Source organism: Ailuropoda melanoleuca, chromosome 1, assembly GCF_002007445.2.
Source record: "Ailuropoda melanoleuca isolate Jingjing chromosome 1, ASM200744v2, whole genome shotgun sequence".
Lineage (NCBI taxonomy): Eukaryota > Metazoa > Chordata > Mammalia > Carnivora > Ursidae > Ailuropoda > Ailuropoda melanoleuca.
This window is the reverse complement of record NC_048218.1, coordinates 90,266,818-90,292,162: the sequence shown is the minus strand read 5'-3', so window position 1 is coordinate 90,292,162 and position 25,345 is coordinate 90,266,818. Positions and strand designations below refer to the sequence as shown.

The following is a 25,345-nucleotide window of genomic DNA, read 5'->3' as shown; positions in this document are numbered from 1 at the left end:
TTGGTGTGGTCTGCCATGGTCTCAGGTTGGGGTCTGAGGTGGTATATGTGACATGTATGTTGCCAGACTGTGTCTCCTAACATAACAATCTGATTCTTGGTTTCACAGGGTAGAAAACTCAATTTTAAGCTTCCATGGGAGGATGGAGATGGGGTTTGTGATCAGGCTCTAGAAAACCAACTGCTGTAATCAAATTCACAGAGGGCCTTTTCATAAGTACTGGTGCTAGTTCAGTATTTTGCCTTTCTGTTACTAGGTATGCTCACATGCATCTATTCAGGAAGGATTAATTCTGTAAGTGTCTTATCTCCCATTTTATTTTGACTGTTACGACTTCATCCTACTTTTTGGTATTTCCCCTGTGAAGAGTCTGTAACCCCCCATGTACTTACTATGGTAGCAAGGACTTAACTGCAGAGCTCCGGAGATACAAATTACTTTCTATCAAGGTTGGATGTGTCCAATGCAACTTATTTCAGGCTAGAAACAACAGTGTCTTCAAAATTCAGATAATTATTTGAAAGTTCATTCTCTAGATCCAGCTTCAGTATCTAGAGGAATGCAGTTTATTTGCAAAATAGCGAATGTCTAAAATGTACACTTGTGATTGTTCATTCCTTATTTCTGTCATCTGATTCCTCTCCAAATCTGTAATGCTGTGTTCCCGGTGTTAAATCCTAGGCCGCAGTCTGTCTTCTGTCCTCTTCCTCCGACCTCCTTTCTCACTTGTACTATCATTTTTTTCCCATGATATTTGGCTGTTAGTCTCAATTATTAAAAGCTACTGCAGAATACTCTTCAAATGCACAGCAGGATCATATTACTCTTGTTTTTAGAAGAGCAATAATTTTGAATGGCTTTTATTTGGCTGGGGCTTCTAACTGTTGACTTGTCATCTTGGTCTTGGTGGCATTTCCTGCTGCACATGCACCGTAGCATCTTGGTTGCTGGCTGAGGACATCTCTGCTATTCACCACCGCTGCTGGACTTTGTCTAGGATTTGGGATGCCTGGATTTTGTCTAGGTTTGCTTGGCCTGGTGTCTTTCTTCCTTCTCATGCTGGGACGCTGTGTTAGAAGGGAAGATGTTTTTGATGTCTAGAAACGAGTCCCCGTGAGGAAACTACAGTAACTCAAGTTTGTGCCACAAAAGGAAGATCAGATAAAGTTTTTCAAAAATTGCATCATCTTTATGATAACTGACATGCCCACACTGAAAGGCGAACGGCAAAAAGAATATGTTCATTACGGGTGAACAAGCAAAGTTTATATGATTGTATTAAGATTTATACTGTTGTGGAGTAGTCCTGATTCAGGCATTTGTCCAACCGTCAGCCCTTAGTGAGCTCCTGCTGTTTGCCAGGCACTCCAGTAGGTATTTGGAGAGCTGTAGAAAAATGATTCTTGCCTGAGACGAGCTTTCCTGCCAAGTGAAATAAGATAGAAACAGGTTCTATACTATACAACTATGAGTGAGGTTATGTGTAACTATTAAAGGTAACGGTCCTATTTGATAATCAGGCTTATATTTCTTGTGGAATATTCTTTCAATGGGTGCGATGAGACCGAAAAGCTCCTAACATGACAGCCTAGCATTTGTGAAAAACATTCTGTTTTTATGAATGATTAAGTGATCTTAGGTACAGTGGAAATGACTGGGGTTGCAAGTAAAAATTGAAATAAAAATTGAAAATTTAATAGCTCATGTCACTCTTCATTGCAATGTTAAATGTATATTTTCCTGACACAAACAATGTCTGCTGTAGATTTTGGAAAGTGTTATTTATATAAATTCTAAATTTCTTTCCATCTATAGAATGTTTATTAACCTTTTGTAATATGTGAACAAATGTTTATAAAAATATTTGACTTTAAAAGCAAATTATCACTCTTGTTTCATGGATGTTTTTAATGAATTGGAAATCATTGTGTTTTTGTTGTTGTTATTTGTTTGTTAATGGAATTTAAGACTACTTTCATATACACTCCAAAGTTTTGATTTTTGTTTGAATTATAACTTTCTGCTTCTGTAAAATCATCTTCTCATCGAAATTATACATTGTACTCTTAACCTTATACTGTTGGTGAAAAGACTCTGTTGAAAAGAATCTAATTGAACAGATATATACCCTTGCTCCAAATTTCTTCAAGAAAAAGATATTAAAAGCATTAAGGATTGTTGTGCAATTGGGAATTATGTTTCTAAATATCTCCTCATCCAGTCTGGCACTGAAAAGTCACATAAGAGCTTAATTGCATAGGTGAATCACAAGTGGCATTTTAAAAAATGGTGTTTTTCTAGTTACCTTGGGCCTATAGATTTAATGAGTTTGAATTATTCCTTTGGCCTCTACCCGGGTGGGTAACCTAATTCTAATACCATGGTGAGTGGTTACTGTGACTACCATGTTGCTAAGAAACCCGTTCTGTTATCAGGTTGCCTTGGTGCCGCAGCGGCTTCTTGGGCCTCCTTAGCACGGCTGGGAGGTGGTTCGTCAGAGCTACGAAGGACCTGCATAGAATTTGTTTCCCAGGTTATAACTAATTTTTCATCAGGACGGGTACCAAACCTGGGTCTGTAAAAGTTGACATAGAAGAAAGTCCAAGTGATTTTAAATTAAACCATGACCTCTAGTTAATTTTTTAAAAGTTGTGACCCAAGGTACAAAGCTGCTCTTACCCGTATTAGGTTAGAGCCATTTGTGTATTGAATGGTACGTATTTCTCTTCCTCCTCAATTTTGCATTGCGTTTTTGTTTTCTTGGAGTGACTCTTGGCAGTGCCTTTACAATGTATGGATGAGTGTTTGAATTGAGACTGTGAGAAAAAAAATGTGTGACATTATTTCGCTATGAAATGAGTTTATAAGAAAACAAATGCTACACTATGTTGCTTCTTTCTTTCTTTCTTTCTTTCTTTCTTTCTTTCTTCTTTCTTTTTTTCTTTCTTTTTTTCTTCCTTCCTTTATTTTTATTTTTTTTAAATGTGCCCAGACCTGCTGTTAGGTGAAGATATTTCTGTCCAGGGCAGGGACCTGGCTTTGGCTGGTTTTGCTCCATGGCAGAAGGCTCTTAGATAAGTTTGTCATCACTGCAGCTTCTTCGAGCTCCACACCACAGGGTCGAGTGTGGAAGGGCCAGAGAAGCCGTGTCGTAGGCTGTTCACCGTCCGGGTGGGTAGCTGTGGTTTCCTGCATGGTATTTTCTTCCCATTCCCACCTTTTCGATGGGCTCGTTTTTAGCAAATCCAGGTCTGAGAGCCCTTGTCCTGGACCATTGTCCCAACTGGAGAGTGCCGAAGGAGCTCCTTGCCCTTTGACTCCAGCTTCCTTGGGGTGGTGGTGGTGCAGTCACACGGTGGTGGCGCAGGGGGACGGGCAGGTCAGGCACCCGGCACTGGGCACAAGCAGGTAAGAGCCTGGGCTTTGGATGTCAGCCTGTCAGGGTTCAGTTTTGGGTCTTCTGCCTCCGATTTTCTGAAACGAGGTGCATACTGACCCTAATCCTGAATTTCCTTCATGGTGAAAGAGGGGTGATAAACGTCTGCCTCAGAGGCTGTGAGGATTAAATGAGATGATGTGACATGCATAGCATGATTTGTGGCACGTAGTAGGAGCCTTCGTAAATGTGAACACTGTTCATTATGGTTACAGAGGGCTGTGAGTGGTTCCTTCAAATCTGAAAGAGTTGAGGTAGCTGGCACTTGACAGGCCTTCCCCATGAAAGCTCTTAATTGCTGAGAAGAGCTTTTACATTTTGAATTGCTTATTTGATGTTTTACTTTCTGTAGTTGCTTTCCATTTGTCCTTTTTCCTTGAGCTTGGTGTTGCCCTAATTCTTGGTCTCTCTAGGGCCTCAGTTGTCTCAGCTATAGAATGGAGGGGTAGAGGTGGGATCTGGTTGACATCTCCAGTAATGCCTAACACTGTGATCTGAACTCTGGGAGCACATAGTGAACGGTTCCACTCTGAACAGGAGAAGGGGATCTAGAGTTTAAGGCCAGCCTCAAAGTCTGATGAAGTCAGAATGGGCCACACAAATGAGAGCATCTCCCTTTTCTCTTTTCCCTAAGAAAGCAGCAAGAGCTCTCAAGGGACAGTGAGCGTTCTTTACCATGTTTGGGCTAAATATATGCTTTAAGCCATCACTTTCCTCTTTTTAAAAAATAATTTTTTAAAATTTATGAAATACTTTCACAACTAATAGAATTGTTGCAAATACAGTACAGAATACCTTATAGCACTTGTTGGCTGAAACCAAACTTTTTGCAGGGGATGGGGATTGAATGGTACAAAAAAACTGAACTATTCAGTTCAGAATCCCGTGTGGCCTTAAGTTGGTGTATCTGTTTAATTTCTTTGGGTTGGGGACAGTTACACAGTGTTTCTTAGAATTCTGCAGACTTCATACTTTCGAGGATTACTGGCCAGTTATTTTGTAGAATGTCTTTCTATTTGGTTTGTTGATGTATCTTAGATTCAGGTTCTCCATCTTTAGCAGGAACATCACAGAAGTGAGGTTATGTTCTCATTGTCTCCCATCGGTGGTTAAGATTTTGATTTGTCCCATGGGGCGCCTGGGTGGCACAGCGGTTAAGCGTCTGCCTTCGGCTCAGGGCGTGATCCCGGCGTTATGGGATCGAGCCCCACATCAGGCTCCTTGCTGTGAGCCTGTTTCTTCCTCTCCCACTCCCCCTGCTTGTTGTTCCCTCTCTCGCTGGCTGTCTCTATCTCTGTCAATTAAATAAATAAAATCTTAAAAAAAAAAAAAGATTTTGATTTGTCCCATTACTGATGATGATCGTTTTGATCAGATGATGAAGGTGGTGGTATCTGCCAGTCTTCTCTATTATAGATGTTCTCATTTTCCCTTGAGGTAGTAAGTATTTTATAGGTATGTAAATAAATCAGTGTCAAAATGTCTGATTATTCGTTTGTTTATTCATTCAAGTGTGAACTCATAGTTTTTGGTTTACTTTTTCTTTTTTTTAAAAGTAGGTTCCATGCCCAACGTGGGGCTTGAACTCACGACCCTGAGATTAAGACTTGCGTGGACTCATGGTTTTAGTTTAATTCCATGGGTTATAATCCATTAGTAACATTATTTAGTGTGATGCACAAATCTTCCTTCCAGCCATCCAAAGCCTTGTCCTTTTAAGATGTCCCCATCATTCTTGGAGTACTTCCTGTCTGATAAAAAAAGATCTCCCAGGCTTATCTGCAATTTTCCTGCCATAGTCCTGAATTAAACATTTTCCTAGGAAATCCTGGTTTCTTTTAGTAGAAAATGGTATTTAGAAGCCAAGATCTGGGTAGTGTGTGTGTGTGTTACTGGAGGGGTTGTACTTCTTCAAGACTGTCAGTGGACAGAACTGGAGAATATTTGTATATATGTGTAGACATACACAGTCACATCGATATAAATGTACATAAAAACACAGACCTACATGCATATTTTATAATTATTTTTACATCGCACTATAATATATACCTTGAAATCTGTGTTTGCACTGATATATCCAGTTCTAATCCAAAACCAAGGGTTCATTTTCATTTCCCTTACTATGTTTGTATAAAACTCTGTATGACCGTGACAAATCTGGCTCCGTCCATGTGTAATCAGCCTCCTAATGCTTCCTCTGCCTCACCCCTTGGGCCCTGCTACCACACTCCAGGTCTCCTCCTTGCCCTGCTCAGGCTCTGACGCCAGTGCCGAGTTGCCATTATGCTCGATGTTTTCTTCAACCTGGTGTCCAGATTCCCGTGCTAGGCCACCTTTTGATGTGGACACCCCATCTGGGCTGCTTCCATCCCTGGACATCCTCCTTACCGTACTCCAGCTGTCGTTCCCCATGCTAGGCTGATCCCCGGCCCTAGGATGCCTGCCTTGAGGATAGGCACTAGGAGGAGGAAGAAATAAATGAGCTATTCTCATGTTCTACACCTGCCAAGTGAAGGAGTGGTAACTATTAGGAATATTTTGTTTTTGACAACACTATTAGTGACCACACTATCGTACTAGTAATTGTTCTGTGTCATTTGAGTGGAACGTAAATGCGTGAATGCAGTGGTGTATGTGCCCTGAGTTTATTGGCTTAGTTGGAAACCTAAAATTCTACCTGAAAACTGGGTGAAAGTGATTTTGTAGTCTGGGCAGGGGAGAGAGGAGCATTTGAAGCAGTGCCGATTTTTTTCTGAAAGTGTACCTAAGTACCTTTGCTTTGATTTAATTTTTTATAAAAAGGCTACCTTTGTGGCCATTGTTGTCGACGTAATTTCTTCCGTATGCCTATGTGGGCACAAAGTTAGAGTTTGAACAGCACTTGTTAGCTAAAGCTAGCTTCTTAGTGGATTCGTTTGAACAATGCTTCAGAATTTCTATGCTTATGATCCTCTCCCTGTGTGGGTGTTCGGGCCAGCCATATTTTCAGAGCTCCCTGTTCCAGCCAGCCTCTCTAAGGGCTCCTACAGTGAAGTTCTCTTCCCGCTTCCATTGGAAACCTAGCAGAGGGGCTGGGCCCTGGCCGAGTGCCCCTCTCAAGAAAGCCATAGGCCCAGCGGGGAAAGTGCAGGGTGGAGTTTTTCCACCCAGATTCTGGCTGCTTTCCAGACCTTTTAGTGTCTGTGGGGTTTCTCCTCTTTTCTTTCTCCCTTTAAAAAATACTGTAACACTACTACTTGGGCACATTAGGGATGTGGGCAACGTTTTTTGCGGGGGCGGGGGGTAAGGATGGGCCTCGTAGCAGGCGTCCCAGCGGTGCTCTTCTGCCACTGTTTTTCTTGTGAGGGCGACCTCATGAGAACTCGTTGCAGCCCCGTAAGGTAAGTCTGTATGTCTTGAGGGTTTCCCTGTCATGGGTGTTTTATTTCCCTGTGGTGGTCTGAGTAAGGCAACGAGAATCTTCTGCTGGGTCTTTAACTGCTTTTCTGTAGCATTCTTTGCACAGATTGCTGACATATTGAGAGTCTCAGTCACCCTTACCTGTTTCTCACCTTCCAGCCTATAGATGATTACCAAATGGCTGCTGTGTAACAGATACTGCGTTTCCCTTCACGTCTTTATGGACAGCGGCCAGGTTTAGCAAATAAAAACACAGGACACCCAGTTAAAGTTGAACTTCATATATACAAATAATTTTTAGTGTATGAACCAGGCAGTATTTGGAACACAGTGACGTGAAAAATTACTTTGTATCTCAAATTCAAATTTAACTGTCTGCTGTGTTTTTTATCTGGCAACCCTACTTCATAAGTTTTTGCATGATGCAATAACTTGGATCCAAGTTGTACTTAAAGTAATATATATATATGCGTGTGTGTGTGCACACACACACACAAAATCAATTTCTAAAAACTTGGCAGCCTTCACACAAAAGCCCTTGGGTGTATAAAAATTTGAGGCTTGATCTTAGCCCTCCATAAGAGGCAACTTGAACTGCAGTTGAGCCAACAAATCACATTTGCCGGATTCCCAGACGAAGTCAAGTCGGCCACCTTGAGGTAGGACCCTGAAGTTGTAACATCCAGAGTTTCTAATTATCTTTTCATCCCTCCCTCTCTTTAATGACTCTTCAGCTTGTAGGTTAGACATTTAGGCTCTCTAGGCATTCCCTTCGTAAAAAACCTCTTTCCTTTATTTACTGAAAAAAGCTAGCTATCTGAGGTTTATATTTGTGCACGTAGGAAACAAAAAAAGGTTTGGAAAGCCTTCTGCCCTTTTCTTTTATTTGTTCAATATTTCCTTTGGCCTATTCTACAAGAAGACCAGAGAGCCCCATGTGATACAAAGGTCTTTCTCACCCTCTGTTAGGTACTTCTTTCATATCCTTTGACTCACTTGATTCAACTAACACCCTCTTACTAGAGCAAGTGGTTATTATTCCTAATTTTGTAGGTTAGGAATTCTCCCAACTTGAATGATTTATTGGGTACATTTCCAAAGGATAAAGAGTTTGTCTTATTATGAAGTCTTAGGATTGTCTTATTAACCCTCTGTTGTTGAATGAATAGAATCCTGGTGGGAGCACTTCTGTCCTCAGCTCTGTCATGGAAGAGATTATGTGAAAGCGTATTCGTAAGTGGGCATCACATCCATGATTTGGCTTAAGTAGTATCTGGAATTATTATTTGAGGCTTTTTAATGATTTACCACAGGATTGGCAAACTTTCTGTGAAGGATAAGATAGTAAATATCTTTCAGATGTATGGTCTGTGATGCATATTCCTCTTTAATTCTTCTACAGCCTTTAAAAACGTGAAAACCATTTTTTGCTCCTAGGCTGTACAAAACACAAGCCATAGGCTGGCAGTTTTCCTAAGGAAGGGTGTTTACTCTTAGAAATCTATTTCATGGAGAGTTTTCTGGGTTCTGAGATTTACCCTTCATTTTTGACATATATAGAAGTGATGTCGATGGGGAGGTCAGGTACAGATGAATACTTAGTAACAAGAATAGGTTATGAGCTATTTTCTGGGGGACACTGCCCCCTCTCCTTCTGACCTTCCCCTGGGACATTGTGTCACGCTCCTATTTTCATTTGATTTCCTGTTTATGCTAAGTAAAGTGACATTTCTGGCAGATTTCTCTTATCAGGAATGTAGGACTAAGTGATCATACAGCAAGTTCATGCCCAAAGTGGGAGACAGCAAGATAGGCTTTGAGTTTGTCTTCGGTCTTTAGGGTTTTCTTTTACTCAGGCAGGGTTTGGTGAAAGGTTGGGTGGAACTGGATGTCTTAATGAGTTATGGTGTGTTTCAGAACCGACAGTTCTTAAACAGCGTAAGCTTATTATTTCAAAACCTTATGGGAGGGGATGTCATGTTCACCTGCATCATTTACTCCATCTTCCCTCTGACTTCCCTTTGAGAGGTTACATTTGGTGTTCGGCCACGTTGCAGCGGCAACAACATCCATGCTCCCCAAAGCACCCAAAGGGGAGAGCAGCCTATTAGATTCATCATACACTTTTACCTTTCCTGCTGCTGTTCTTGCTGATTGGTATAGAGCCGTTCAGTCATTCCTTGTCTATTATTGTAAATGGGAATGGGGGTATTTCCCGTTACTTTTTTTTCCTCCAGATCTTTACAAATGACTTTTTGGGCCCGCATGCAATTGTGAATCGTCAGACATAGCTTCTAGGAAAACCGTTGGGACCCACTGAATTGTGACTGTTGGACAAAGGCATTTTGTTTAGAAGGCTTGTCCCAAAGTGGTGTTGGAGTCTGAAAGAAGGGCCGCCAGCGTCTGGTTCTTTCTGCTGTGAACTAATAGGAAAGCTCATGTTTGCTGAGTGGATGGCTGTGCTCACTGTCCAAACAGATCTCTGTTTGCCAACTGTGAGCATATTGCTGCCTCTCTGAGGCACTCCATCACGCCTTGAATGGATCCTCTTGTGTTCAGAATTTTCTGACTCAGAGAGGGAGAGAGAAATATTTCTTTCAGACTTCAGCATTCACTATAGCATCCATAGTCTCATCAGACCTTTAGAAACCAAGCATGCACCAGAGACACTCCTGAAGGAGAATGAATGAGAAAGGGGTAGAGAATGAGGAAGAAAGTAAAAGACAGCCCCATTGAAATGCCTTTATGCTGGCCACTTGTGGCCAAGTTTTCGTAAGTAAACCAGGCCGCCTTGGTAAATAGAAAGGATTGTGAGAATATTCCTGATTTCTCCTGAGCAAAAGAAAACTCTCAGCACTGAGTTTCCAACCCACGATTCATTTCTGTTCACTTTTACGGCACGCACCTCCCAAAGCATGTAATGCATTCATAATCTGTTAATGGGTAATAGAGTTTTATTCCACCCGAATAATTTCTTTAAAAAGGTTAATTGATGTAAGGAAGTTTTCATTACTTCATAAACTCTTTTAATTTTAGAGTTCCAAACTTCTTCTGTATTCAAGGGTGCAAATAAAACGTCACTGTTGTTGTCATTTTAGTCACTTCAGTTATTTTCTATCCCAGAGTCCCTGCTAGTATTAGCGGTGTGAAGTGAGGACACTACTCAAAAGGACAGGGTTAGGCGTTCCTTGCAATTCCCCGTTGGTTGTTTTAAGGTGTAGAAACCTGGGTTGAGTGGGGGCGGTTGAGAACCAGCTGTGTTGACGAGCATGGACAGGACACGTCTGTTTGGGCCTGACTTATTACCAAGAACCTGTGACACGCTGGGAAAACGTTGCTTGGCACTGTGGGGGAGATGCAAAAGGTGGTTATAGTTGTCGGGAAGGACAGATGCTTTTATGAAGGGGAGGGAAGACTCCCATGCAGAGTAGACCGCATTGCTTTCCCTCAGGCAATGAGAAATGGCATTGATTTGCCCACTGGAGTAAGTGATTTTTAAAATGTTATTTATTTTTTTGGGTTTAAACTAGTAAAAAGCTTAGTGTCAGAATCACTACCCCATTCTAAGCTCTGGTATTAATCATTTTTGTTGTCTGGATATTTTTATTCACAACTATGTGTACTCGTAGAAAAGTCTGGGTCCTTCACCGGTGAAAACTGGAATATGACAGGAATAGTTGCAGGGACAGTTGGGGTAGGAGAGGACACGGCTGCTGTGGTGTAATGGTAATGGTCTCAGCTAACCCACCTGGCGAGCTCCACACGTGCCAGGCCTCCTTCTAAGCACTTTACATCAAACTCGCTTCTTTGCACGATCTCGTGAGATTGGTACTATTGCTTTCTTCATGGTAGAGATGAGGAAGCGAGGCACAGAGAGGGCTTTAGTCATCTGCCTAGGGTCGCACGTGGATAACTGGTGGAGCTTGGAATGAAATCTGCAAGAGCTCGGCTCCAGTATCTGTGCCACAACCACTTCCCTCTGGGTGGCCAGTCACGAAGCCTGCATTCTCTGGAAGCAGCCCCAGAGTCCATCAATGGACGAATGGATAAAGAGGTGCTGTATGTACACAATGGAATATTACTCAGCTATAAAAAAGAGTGCAGTCCTGCCATTTGCAACAACATGGATGAAGCTAGCGCGAAAGAAGTCAGAGAAAGACAAATACTATATGATCTCGCTCATGTGGAATTAAGAAGCAAATGAGCAAAGACGGAAAAAGAGAGAGAGAGACAAATTAAGAAACAGATTCTATTATAGAGAACAAACTGAGCTATGGGGTGGGTGGGGGTTGGGTTATAGGTGATGGGAATTATACTTACGGTGAGCACGGGGTGGTATGTGGAATTGTGGAATCTCTATACTATACAGCTGAAACTAATAAGACACTGTAGATTTTTAAAAAGCACCTGCATTCTCCTTGCAGAGTTCTCAGTTTACCTTTGCTTTGCAGTGTGGTTATGGATAAATGTTTAAAGTTGCTCCAAATGCAAGTACTGGGAAGCTGAGGTCACTTCAGAGAGATAATATATTCTATAGGTAAAGGAGCTTGCCTCTGTCCTGTAACTTTATCACAGAGGGATGTTCCATGTTTAACTTATTCTTTAGTAGTTATTATAAATTGATATTGTGGTCTAGGAGATAGGGGTGGATAATAATACATTTTGTTCAGTGCTTCATTGGCATCTTGATTTTGAACTTAAAACCAATCATTATGAGGTATCTTAGTATAAAAGCAGGATGTTTATGTATGCTTGCATGCTGTGTCTAAAAAATGAAAAGCAGATATATAAGTTATTCAGCTATGTATTTCTTTATGATGTGATGAGAGAGAAAGTAATAAGTATAAAGCTTGCAAGCAATGTTTTTAGACTTTCACTGCTGTAAGGTAATATGGCTATTGGCAGCATAATTAGTTTTGCTCAAGGGACTTTAGGGCTGGTTGAAATTGACCAGTTTAAGATGATTTTTATAGGAGTTGTATTTATTGCCGCTCATTAATGCTATTTTAGTAGTTACTGGTCATCTGAAATGTTGCACCAAGTAAAGAGGAAGTCTTTCAACTCCTAAATAAGAGACAAAATAGTTTTGCATGAATAACATAAGGCATGTCTTGTTTATTTCTAGGAGCCCATCAAAAAATAAGCTTGTTTGGTAGTACCTCCTAGAGACTGTGTTCCACAAAACCAGTTATAAAAAATAAAAGTAGATCATACATATTGTGATGTTTTATGTAGTTGTAAGCCCTGTAGCTGATATAAAAAGTTTTGCACATGTGTTGAGTGCGTGAAACTTCTACAGAATTTTTAGTATGGAGTTTGCTCAGACTACAGTGTGTTCAAGAGTCCTCTCTTTTGAGGGAGAAATTGGGACAGAAAAATATAGCTCAGCTTTCTGCCTCATTGTTCATAGGAAGCTTTGTTTTGGCCATCTTTGCCTTTGTTAGTTTTGTCAATTTTACGTGTGTTGGGTCTGTCTCACCTGTCTCGAGCCTGTTTTTATGGAGCTCTGATGTCACATCCAGAGAATTCCCAGCCCAACTTTCTGATCCCATCTGCAGTCACTACCTTAATATTCCCACTGTTGCCAGCTGGGACGTTTCAGCAGTCTTCTCTGTTCGATTTAGGATTAGTCTGTGAGAAGCAGCTAAGATGTTAATTTATGTGAAAACCTGGAGAAATCAGAAAACTCAGTTGGTGTTAGTTTTGCCTGATGTCTGTGCACTCAAAAGTGGAAGTAATTGGTAGCATTATTAGCACTCGCTCCCCAATCATTGAGAGCAAATGGACTGTGAATATCAAATAAACAATAGAAAGAACTGGGGGAAAGTGACCGCAGTGCCCTGTGGATCAGATGTGACCGCCTCTTGCTTTTGTGTGCGTATGCTCCAGACTGTTAACGTCTCTGTTTGGTAAATTTTGATAGGCCAGGCTTCTCCAGAGGTCTTGAATCATTACATGAGTAGTGAATTTAGTCAAATTAGGAGAGTAAAAGATAACTAAATAAAATTTTGGCATTAACAATGATTCTTTTTCCAGAGTCTTTAGAGAGAAGATTTCTTTTTTAATTTCCTGGTAATTCTCCTTCTGTAAAGTCCAGGTTAGGACTGCACATTGCCGGGTAAAGTCTGAACTCTCATTTCCTTTCATTTAGCTGGCATTAATAAGAATATTTAGGTAGGAGCACCTGGGAGCAAGAAAAACAGAGGGTATGATAAAGCTCAAATTGAAGGAATCTGGCATTTCTCCCGACTACAGAAGAACAGTAGTAGTTCACACGGTAATTTACCACGTGGTTACAGCAATCATAGGTAGACATACTTACTGTCCACTGTCAGAAATGGCTTTTTCAAAACATGAATAATAATACATACATCTTTTTTTTTTTTTAATTATTTGAGAGAGAAAGAGGGAGCATGTGCATGGAGGCCTACACTAGACTTGATTCCAGGACCCAGCGACCAAGACCCCAGCTGAAACCAATTGTCAGATGCTCAACTGACTGAGCCACCCAGGTGCCGCAATACATGGATTTATCTTAAGCTCCTCCCCATACAGCCTCTTCAGAGGTAGATAGGGGGACAGGGCCAGGGGTAGGTAGGAAGAAATGAAGAAGCAGAGTATGATTTAATTTTTTTTTTTTTTAGCAGAGAGTTTTGTTTATTGGTTATTACATTCCAACAATTAATGAGACTAAGGGGGATGTAGAACTGTTTAAAACGTGGGATAGAGCAATATTTTTCATTATGTTGAGACTGAGTTTTTGAAAACACACGTATATGTAAGACACAGCGCTTTAATGCAAATCAGATGTATTGTAGAGTTTTTGGGATGAGGGAACTTTCCTAGGACTGTTTACACTCCATCTGTCCAGAGACACCAAACTTTTTTTAAAGTAAATTTTTTTGCTTTGCTAACCAATTGTGTCGAGACTTCTGAACCAGTGGTTGTATGCTTTCAGAATATGAGGACACTAGATTAGTGGCTGCTCAGAAATTATCTTCAATTTTAGATTTAGTGGGTAGTAAGACTGCCAGTCTCTTCAAGGGGATAGTGACCCATCTTTTTATAAATTTTGGATATTTAAAAAATTAGTCTAAAAATTACTTGGTATTTGAAGTAAAGTGAATGAGTTGGTTATAGGCATACTAAGTTCAACTGAAGTATAATAGATCCTAATTTGAATTTAAAAGGAGAAGGGGGTCAGTTGCATTTATTTAGGTAAGCTACCCTGTCGTGGCATTTTGAAGGTTTTGTGCACGAGATGAATTCTGGTGATTTCTGAGACATCAGACTTAAAGCTGGATAGACCCGTATTGGGTTGCTCACAGTTTTGTGATCGTGTCCACGTATGTCTTATGCGCGCTGGTGGTCATTGGAGCATCAGATAGCTCTCCAGATTAGGTTTATGAACTAGCTGATTTCTTTCAGTTTATTCTCAAACTGGACACCATAGTTCATTAATTTTAAAAAGCACACTTCCGCTCCCATTTTAACATCTTTTAAATTGGCAATCGTCTTAACAATTGATTATCAGTTGAAGGCAGTTTCGGCAGTGGTTTTGTCTTTTTTTGTAATATACACAATCGTTTTGCATCTTACCATCAGTGTCCCAGATTTGGTGAAATAATATGATATTTATTTTAAAAAGTGGCCCTATACGACACATGAAAAGATGCATCATTTTCCCCCCTCTTCCTATTCTTTTGGGTCACAGTAGGGATTCTAGACTTTGGACTGCTAATAAACATAAATTAATGTTTATTTTTATTTTTATTTTTTTATTATTTATTTATTTATTTATTTATTTATTTATTTAACAGAGACAGCCAGCGAGAGAGGGAACATAAGCAGGGGGAGCAGGAGAGGAAGAAGCAGGCAGGCTCCTAGCAGAGGCGCCTGATGTGGGGCTCGATCCCAGAACTCCGGGATCACACCCTGAGCCAAAGGCAGACGCTTAACAACTGCGCCACCCAGGCGCCCCTATTTTTATTTTTTTTTTAAGATTTTATTTATTTGAGAGAGAGTGAGAGCAAGAGAGCATGAGCGAACACAGGAGAGGGAGAGGGAGAAGCAGACTCCCCACTGAGCAGGGAGCCCAACTCAGGGCTTGGTTCCAAGACCCTGGGATCACCACCAAGCTGAAGGCAGATACCCAACCGACTGAGCCACCCAGGTGCCCCTGTATTTTATTTTTTGAATGGATAATCCCTCTGTAAACTTCATCAGTTTAAACAGTTTTGTAAGTTGCTATAAGCCCATAGCAATATTATTATATGATTATGCCACAGTCTTCATGAACAAACCCACAGACTGGGGTAAAATGAAGAAGTGAGTTCTCACAAAAGGAACATTTTGTTTTTTAAAGTAACAAAATCAAATAGAGGCAAGCATCTCTAAGTAAAACCTTTCCAGAATATTTCATGAATTATATTGGCACTTTCAAAAAAATTTGTGAAATTTAACCGGAAAGTATTTACAGACCTCCTTGCTACATTATAAGCTGTTCTATTTATTATTTCTTTTTCTTAAGTTCTACGTTTTTTTGTGGTAACTTTTAAAAAACTTTCTAGCCATGTGCAAGAAACGAAAAGATTTGCTTTATGAACACCCAAGTTAAGAACAGGTTACCAGAAAAGTCTCCTTGCTTTCACTGCTGTTTTTTTCTAAGCCGAAAAAGCAGCAGGCTTCTCAAGAGAATGGGTATGTATTTTAGATATATGTTTTAAAGTTATCTCATCCGGACAACTACCAGCCCTCAGTTTACTAATCGGGAATGCCCAAAACTATGCTTACACCTTATTAGGGTGGGTTAGAAGGGGAGAAGGCAAAATTACCAACGTGTTCATCCAAATAGGAATCTCCCGTATCGCACGATCAGTGCTTAAAGGAGAGCATCACCACCCACAGAATGCAAGGATTGGTAATCCACACCTTGTACTTAACAGAGCGATCGACCAGTGTTTTTAGAACCTCATTTTAAAAAGGGCCATAGAATGGCAGATTGTTAGAGTGACCCATAGGAATGCAGTGGGAAGCCATTCGATAGAAAGAAAACCCAAGTGGATTTGTCTATAGAAGAGGAGGCCTGATGAAATTTAACTCTCCCAAAAATCTGAAGGATTGTTTTACGGGATTGAGGTTACATTTAGCCTGTTTGTCTCTTAGGAGCAGAATTCAGATTTCTGCTTGTTAAAAGGTTATTAAAAATAACAAAAATTCAATCTAGTACATTTTAAAGATTTAATTGGCTTTATTAATTGATTAATGAAACAAGCAGCATCCCCTCTAGCAAGTGTAAGGGAGCTCCAAAGAGCTACAGAAAGGGAAAGTTTTTAAAGCTAAGACAAGGGAGTCATAAACAGAAAAAAGGATTATTTCAGGTGAGGTCACCTTCCTTTGGGGACAAAAGGGTTTTAGTAGGTGGATTACATCATTTTCCTTTGGGGGATAAAGAGGGCCCATGTGACAGATTACCTTATTGGTGCTAACCAGAAATTTCCTGACTGACTGGGTAAAGGTTAAATTCCTGAGGGGTTGAAACTGCAGTTAGATTAGGTATTAAGTCTTGGTGTACTGATTCGGGGCCTTAACCTAGGAGATGCCATTTTGGGCCTGTGGTGTTTTTAACAAAGGAGAAACCATTTATCAATTAAGATGGCTAAAAAATGGATTTGCTGCATTTTGAGGAGGTGAACTTTACGTTATTTGAAGTATTCTGGTCACTTGCTGGAGCATTTGTTCAGCAGTTCAATTCTTAGGTGGGGAACTGGACTGGATAACCTTTAAGATCCTTCCCACCCCCAGGAGAATTTTGATTTCTGTGATTTGGCTGTCCGCTAAAAACATTTATGAAGATTTTATCTATCTGCTCTACCTGTTTACCTATTCTTAGGTGCATAGAGTTCCATAGTAAATTATCACTGGTGGCCAGTAATCATGTAAATGAACGCAATGATTACAAAGACTGCTTCTTCATAGTGCTTGTTATTCTATATTATATAAAATCCTGTGGTCATTTTGTTGTTGCCTTGAAGTCTACTGTTCGTTGCTTTATTGTGATTAAAACAGGAGGACTAATTTTCACCAAATTATAGTCATCTTTGTTAGTTGAAATATATTCAGTTAAATACCCATCAGTGGGATAAAATTTGTGGAACTCTGCTGCCTTATTTTCTCTCTTCACTTTTAAACATTATGTTGAAATTAAGACTCAGCTAATTTAGCTTAAAGTAAGTACAGATGAGATGTGCTCAAAGATCTTGAATATGCTTGATTTTTTTCCCTTCCTTTTATTTATTTATTTTTATGGTATTCTTTCTAGGTCATTATACCTCTGATCCGTAGAGCACTTATATCAGAATCAGTGGAGTGTGTGGTTGGTGGGAGGTGGGGAGGAAGGGAGAGATGGGTAGCCTGTGAAAAAAAGCAGATTCCAAAGGCCTGGAAATCTAAATTTTCAAAAGTCTCAGGGATTCTAATGTAGCTCACATTTGAGGTTCACAGCTGGATTTTAGGGATTGTCATTAATAACTGTTTTCTAGAATCTGCAAGCATAGACATAAATGGACAACAGTGCCATGCGGTATATTATTCTTCAAGAAAGCATACAATTTATTAGGTTCCCTTTCTTTTACTTTGCATTTGAGGCAGTTAACATAGACAGTTAAGTGACTTGCCCAAGGCCCTGCAGATTGGAACCCATATCTCCACTGAGCACTACCTGGTTTGGGGATGGGGGACATGTTGAAGAGAAGAACTTTTACAAATACCATTCAAAAGCTGAAATGAACCAGTGACCAACTTACAGTGATGCTTTTTATATGTTGCCATTTTGAATATCATGAATGTGTTGTCACCATAGACCTTTTAATACGTCACATTGAATTGGAAAACAATTCAGTTGAGATTAATTGGGGCCATATACTTTCTGAGTGTGGTTTTCTGCCTGGTTTGTAGCCGTCCCCCCGCCCCACCAAGTCCACAAGATTATTTTCTCTTCCTGCTTCCCCTACCCCTTCTTCCATGTTAGGTTATCTGTCTAGATCCTCCCCTCTTTTCAAAGAGAGGGTCAACTTTCTACCCCAAACCCTTCCCATTATCAGATTATCGGCTCTTCATTTCGTTCTAGCCACACATTGCCCAACAGACCTAACCTGCTATCTATGGCCAGGAAATTTTTAATCAAATATTTTGACATTGTTTTTGTCATCTAAAAGTGAGTGTGGTACTCCTTGATAAGTATGAGGCTGAAGGTGTGTCTTGTTGAAGCTCAGGACATGCGCGCAGATATACATGGGGATTGTTTTATAGGTGAAATCAGGAGGAAGAGAAGTCACAAAACAGTGGCTTCTCAAAGGCAGTGATGGAGAAGAAGACAAAAATTCATGCTCACAATTCAGTCTGAGTAGCAGTTCCTGGAAAGGGAGGGGTACAGTCCTAACATTCTACCTTGAAGGAGTTCATGAGTTGCTCGTGGTTTGTATACCCTGCATTCTGTTGGTGGTGACGCTCTTGTTTAACCACTGATCGTACTATATGTGAGATTCCCATTTGGATGTATTTTTGTTTGTTTTTATTGAGCATGTTGATAATTTTGCCTTCTCCCTTTCTTACCTATTCTAATATGGTGTAGGCATAGTCTTGGCCATTCCTGATTAGCAAACTGAGGGCTGGTGGTTGTCAGGATGACATAACTTTGAAATACATCCATTCTCAGGGGTGCCTGGGTGGCTCAGTCAGTTGAACGTCTTGATTTTGGCTCGTGTCGTGATCTCAGGGTCGTGAGATTGGGCCCTGCGTGGGTCTGCTTGAGATTCTGTCTCTCCCTCTCCGCCCCCTCTCTAAAATAAACAAATAAATCTTTTTTTAAAAAGTAAAATTTAAATAAAATATATCCATTGTCTTGAGAATCCTGCTGCTTTTTCAGCTTAGAAAAAAAACACCAGTGAATCATCGAGGAGACCTTCCTGATAGCCTCTTCCCTAATCGTAGACCCTTTATCTTCATTGGTCTCAGGTCCCCTTAGTGAAGGGAGGGTTGATATTTAAAAGTGAAATTGTAGCCTGTTCAGTAAAATTGTTTCTGTGGAACCAATGTGCCAGGACTAAAAAGTATTTATGCCATAGAGCAGGCTGCTGCCCCTCGAACAGTAACTACATCAGTACATTTTTGTAGCTGAGAAAATAGCTGGCCAGGGTGACCCAGCCTTTCCACAGTTACTCGGAGGTGTTTGCTGACTCCTTTGATCAGACTTCAAATGAGAGCGTCTAACCTATTTGTGGTGGTTGTTTACTGTCAGCCCTCAGCCTGCCCTTTGTTTTTCCCATACAAACAAAGAGTAAAAGCACCAGGCTGTGTAAACATGGCTGGTCTATAGGAACTCTCATTTACTTTCTTGCCTTCTTCTGTGTGATTTAGGTAAGGCAGAGACTAGAACTATCCGTTGAACTTGTCATTTCAAAACCCATTATTAGATCCCAGCCCCAGGACCATGTAGAGAATTTTTATTAGCAATCAAAACACTTTTGTAAAATTAAGCTAATTTCAGAAGATTGCCAGTCTTGGTTTTGAGAGACCCTTTCCAGTCTGGCATTGGGGGGTCGTGAGTGAGTGAGTGAGTGGCCTCCTAGATTAGAGAGAAAATGGCATCAGGTAGGTAAACTGTCATTGGTGTCTTATGAAACAGGAAGTTCCCTTTTTTCTGTTTCCATAATAACCATTGCTTTAAAAAAAAAAAAGGAGTTCTGTTCTGTGGATCTCAGACATTTCTCTCTTGCCTTTAGATTCGAGGTGCATGAGTTCAAAGAACTAAGCTAGTAAACTGTGGTGGGATGTTGTCAGTAAAATGCCTTTAGAATGTTGTCAGAGGCTTTCCCTTTATGGCGAGCACTCTTGCAGGGGCAGCTCAGGAGCCGGAGTGTAGCTAAAAGGGATCCTCTTTGGTTTGTTTCGTAAACCTCATTAGAGCGATGGATAGTTGCACTCCCCTAAATATATTGAGTAATGGTATGTCGGTAAAGCGCTGTACATCGTTACTATTTGTAATTCAGCTTTCACGTGGGTGAGGTTTGTAATGTTCTTTCCTTTGTAATGTGACTGATGTCACACAGCTACGAGGAATGCAATCACATATTGTCTGGTTAATAATTTCGGTACTGTTGGCACACTTGCCCCTCCAGAGCATGACCTTGGCATTGTGAAGCGGAGCACAGGTGGATATGAAGTACACATGTGCCCCCTCAGTTCTTCACAAAGTTTTTACGAAAATAACCATTTGCTGTCCTGTGTTTTGCTCGCCGTTCTTTACCCCTCCTGGGAGAAGAGGGCCTGTGGCCAGCCAGATGGGGTGGGAGTGCCGGTCTAGGGAAGAAGAGCGAACGTTTTATTCATCCTTCTTCCCCTTTACAACCCTCCTGCAGAGAAGGCTGGTGAGAGAATGTAGGCAGCCCCTTTAAAATACTCAGGGCCACAGTGAATACATTCTGCCCCATTCCTGCTGGCCCTTAGTTGCTCTTTAGCCATCAGCTTTTAATGAACAGTCTTTCTGATTCTTTACCCTACAAAATTAATAGCCTTTAATGCTTTTCTTTAAAAACAGCAGTTTGTGTTTTGTTTTAGGACCTTTAGAAGGAAATGTAAAATCCTCTGCTCTAATAAATTGGTACCCTCAACAAGACTGAGGGGCTCCAGTGGAATTATGCTCAGCTCTTTCGACTCCCTCTTGGGTTTGTTCTTAGCCAGAATACCAGCTATTGGGTAAAACGGTCTTCTTTACTCTGTGTGGGGAAGGGGCGAGGGCCTCTCTGATGCCCTTGATGGGCATAAAAGGAAATATGCTGGGGAAGAAGGCTTTGAAATAAAGTGCTTAATGCCCTTTTTGATCCCTTTATTTTAACTTTGCTGCTAATATTTGCAGAGACTTTAAGAAAAAAATATCAGGAGCCCTTTCTTAGTATTATTGTGTTGTATTTGTATCATTTCTGAGAGCTTTGAAGTTTATAAGGTTCTGGTTTAAATATAAATAAGCAAATCCATGGATTATCTGCCATTAAAACCTGACATTAAAAATCAAAGACAGAGTGAATGTTAGTATTCATTTAGATAGTTTAGCTAATAGGATGATAGTGAATATGTTTCACTTGTAGACTGGTAAATTGTATTCTGAATTTGGATAAGGCAATAAGGATCAACTTGAAAGCTGGGCCCCAAGACCTTCGGAGGTCCAGCCTCAGCATTAGTGTGAACGCGCTGTTTGTTTTTTGTTTTGTTTTGTTTCCAAAGTGCAACTTCTTAAACTATTCCTCGTAGACCTTCTACCTAATTCTTGAATCATTTCTATTGCTAGACTACAGTTTCACCAAATAGTCCTGCTGCTTGAGATGTCTGGGCTATATGCCTGGCTCCATGCTGAGATACACAGCATCGCAGAAGCCTCGGGCCAAAAGCAGGACACAAAGCTGGGTTGCCCCTCCCCCACGCACTCTGTGCACCTGTGCATTACTCATGCTGCATGCCATTCTCTCCGTAATTAAGAACAGAAATGCTTGTTCTCTTCAATGTCATTGTGTCCTTGGCATCCTGCACAGGGTCTGGCAACTAGATCAGGTTCAGCAAAGGTTTGTTGAGCTGAACAAAGCAGCAATCAAGGGTTCTAAAATCAGGAGTTGAGGGCTGTGTTACTGGCCTCTCATAGTACCTGATCTCTTCGACACTCTTAGTTTGTATTCCTGAAGCCTTGAATTTAAATCAGGTTCTTTTTAAAGCTGTCAGATCACCATGCCTGTTGTGAATGGATTCACCAACTTTCTTCCCTCTTCATTGCCAATCACTGGGAGTTTTCAGTATGCTTCCCTTACGTACCCCGTGGATAATTTTTATTGTCCAGCTCTAGAGCTCTTGGCCTCGAATACAGCAATTGCTGCTTATTTATATAGGAGTTTGTTGCTAACATAGCTGTTGTACAATCCTCTCTGTGGCTTTTAATTCCTTATAGCATCTCGTATGATAAGGGTTTATTGAATCGAAGTCAATAAAATATTAACTAGTGTAAGTGGAGCACTCTGACCACACAGTAATTAGATGGGTCTTATTAACGCTTAGGCCTTCCAACAACTTGATAAGGTAGATTGGGTAGCTATCTCAATTTTATTGAAATTGAAGTAAATTGGGATTCAGGAAGTTTAGTGTCAGGTGAGAATTAAACCCTCCCAATTCCTGATGCCTTTAAAACAGCTAAGTAGCAAGACAGGTCCCAAGAGAAATATTTGGAAAGGAAAGACTTGCATTTCAAATGGGCAAAACAGGCTTGATAACTAACATAGCACCTACTTGTGTGGTTGAAAGGGTTACGTGATAAGAGGCAGCAACCCCATTATTGATAAATTCTGTCAGGGAGTCGGTTTTGGTTCTTGGTGTAGTGGTTGCTTGAAGCAGGTTTCGGCAGGAATGTGTGGTCGTTAGGCAATTTGTTGTTTTGGTCCCTCGCTACTTTTAAGGACAGTGGCTGAGCCAGACGAGAAATTCTCGAAGTAAAGCCAATGTCAGAGAGCTGTAGAGGATGACTTCCAGAAAACACGGGCTGATGCTTTGATTTAGAGCCGTCTCAGGACATTTGGAAGTTAGGCACACCCAACTTTGTAAGGTTTCCTGGAAATTAGGCAAAGGTTATGGGTAATTGAGGAGAAAGGTAGAGAGCTGGGATTAGGATGGGGAAGTAGATAACCACGGGAAAGCATCCTTCCTTCCCGTTTTTCAGATTTGGTTCTTATTTTTTTAATCATAATTAGTATATCTTGAATGCATTACATTTTTAAATGGAGGATACTGTTTCCAAGCTACAAGATGGGAACATGGTTTTAGAAGAAAAAATGTCAAGAACAAAACAGTTACCTTGCTCACTTGAGAGACTGTAATTCTTTTATCTCTGCGGTAAATGATTGCACATTATTAATCTTTTTGTTCACAGAGTATTTTTCTTCTTGTGGCACAACGTTAACGTTTTTTGTTTTTGTTTTTAAAGATTTTTTATTTATTTATTTGACAGAGAGAGAGGGAACACAAGCAGGGGGAGTGGGAGAGGAAGAAGCAGGCTCACAGCAGAGGAGCCTGATGCGGGGCTCGATCCCAGAACGCCGGGATCACGCCCTGAGCCCAAGGCAGACGCTTAACGACTGAGCCACCCAGGCGCCCCACATTAACGTTTTTTAAATACCATTACTTGTCCAGGCACTCTGCTAGGTACTTTTATATACATTACATCTTGCCGTCCTCAAGAACAGCTCTTGAAAATAGCCTCTGGTCATCTCTTTTTTTAGGTCAGATAAGTGCTAATCAGAGAGATTTTAAGAAACTTGTCCAAGGTGGTGCTGGAAGGTGGTGAGGTTCATTCAAACCCAGGCCTCTTCAGCTTCCTGGCTTTTGTTCTTTGCAGTGCTCGGTTCTGCTCTTCCCAGCGTATTTCCTCTCTGGCAGGATGCCTTTGGGACGGAGTAGTTACAGGTCAGAGAGACCAGCTTATCTGAGCCACAGAAATGTGCCCTCTCCACCTGGCTTCTGTATGAAAATTACACATTGAGGGAAAATGACTTCGCAGCAACATTTTCAGGAATAACAAATCTTACTCCCGAAGGAAAGTAAAATTAGAAACAACTAAACTACTCTACTAAATCCAAAGGGCCTTATAAACGCTTATTTCTGTAATTACAAACGTGTCCATGGGATGACAATCTTTTTAAAATTTTGCTAAATTTAGACAGTGCCTGAAATGCATCCTTGTGTTTATTTGTTTATATGTCTGTATCCCTGTAATTAGACTATCAGTCCTTTGAGGATAGAGAAAGTATCTTCTGGTCTTTGCAGAGCACAGCATCTCGAAATAGCATCCTCCCGAATACAAATGCATCAGGAATGAAGATGTGCTCCAGGAGATTTCTACTCTGTTGCTTTTTGGTAGTTTATTAGAACTCCAGTTTTCCTGTCTTACATTTTTTTTAAAAGATTTTATTTATTTATTTATTTGAGAGAGAGCAGGTGGGGGGGGGCATGAGCAGGGGGAGGGGCAGAGGGATAAGTAGAGTCCTGCTGAGCCGAGCTGGGAGCGCAACCCCGTGACTCTATCCTGGGATCCCGGGATCATAGCCTGAGCTGAAGGCAGACTCTTAACCGACTGAGCCACCCATGCACCCCTGCATTCTTTTGGTTATATGCTCATCCTCTTAAAAAAAAAAAAGTAAAAATGCACATAACATCAAGTTAACTATTTTAATTCATTGGCATTTAGTAAATTCAGTGTTGTGCAATCACTACTTCTATTCTTAAACATTTTCATCATCCCAAAAGGAAACCCTGCACCCCATAAGCATTTCTCTCCAGATCCTTCCCACCCCGCAGCCCTTGAAAACCACAAATCTGAATTCTGTCTCTGTTGATTTCTTTATTCTGGAAACTTAACATCATGTTTTCAAGGTTCATCCACGTAGCACGTATCACTACTTGATTTCTTCTTATGGCTGAGTAATATTTTATTGCATTATATCATATTTTATTTATCCTTTCGTCCTTGAATGAATGGACGTTTTTGCTATTTCCATCTTTTGGTTGTTGTCAGTAGTGCTGCTGTGAACATGTGTGTTTATGTATTTCAGTCCCTGTTTTCTGTTCTGGTTATATACCTAGGAGTTGTATTGATGGGCCATATGGTAATTTGATGTTTAACTTTTTGAGGAAGCACCAAACTGCTTTCCACGGGGGCTGTCCCATATAACATTCCTACCAGCAGCGTATAAGAGTTCCATTTCTCCACATCCTCCCCGACACTTATTTTCCATTTTTCTGAGAATAGCCATTGGAGTGGGTGTGAAGTGGCATCCCACTGTGGTCTTGATTTGTGTTTCCGTAATGACTAATGACGTTCGACATGTCATGCTTGTTGACTGTACATCCTTTTTGGTGAAATGTCTGTTCAAGCCTTTTGCCCATTTTTAAGGGTGGTTTGTTGTTTTTTTTGTTGTAAAGAATTCTTTATGTATTTGGGATACAGGTCTCTTATCAGATACATGATTTGTAAATATTTTTCCTCATTCTGTAGTTTGTGTGTTCATTTTCTTAAGACTGTCTTCTACACAGAAGGATTTTATTTTGATGAATTCCAGGTTTCTTTTTCTTTCTTTTCTTTCTTTCTTGCTTCCTAATTCATTCTTTCTTTTTGCTTGTGCTTTTGATATTATCTCAGAATCCGTTGTCACATTCAGTATCATGAAATGTACCCTGTTTTCTTCTAAGAGTTTTATGGTTTTAGGTCTTATATTCAAGTCTCTGATCGATTTTCATTTTAATTTTTGTATGTGATGTCAGGTAGAGGCCCAGCTTCATTCTTTTTTTCTGTTTGGGGCATCTGGAATTCCATATGACTTTGAGGATCAGCTTTTCCATTTCTGCCCAAAAGGTCATTGGGATTTTGATGAAGATGACCTTGCCTCTGTCCATAACTTTGAGTAGTATTGCCATCCT

At 40.6% G+C, this 25,345-nt stretch overlaps 1 protein-coding gene across 6 annotated transcripts in view; it reads left to right on the top strand.

Annotated features, from left to right (window-relative positions):
* The window catches only part of FNDC3B (fibronectin type III domain containing 3B), a 339,887-nt gene that overhangs the window by 150,902 nt on the left and 163,640 nt on the right, over nt 1–25,345 (top strand). The window lies entirely within an intron of this gene.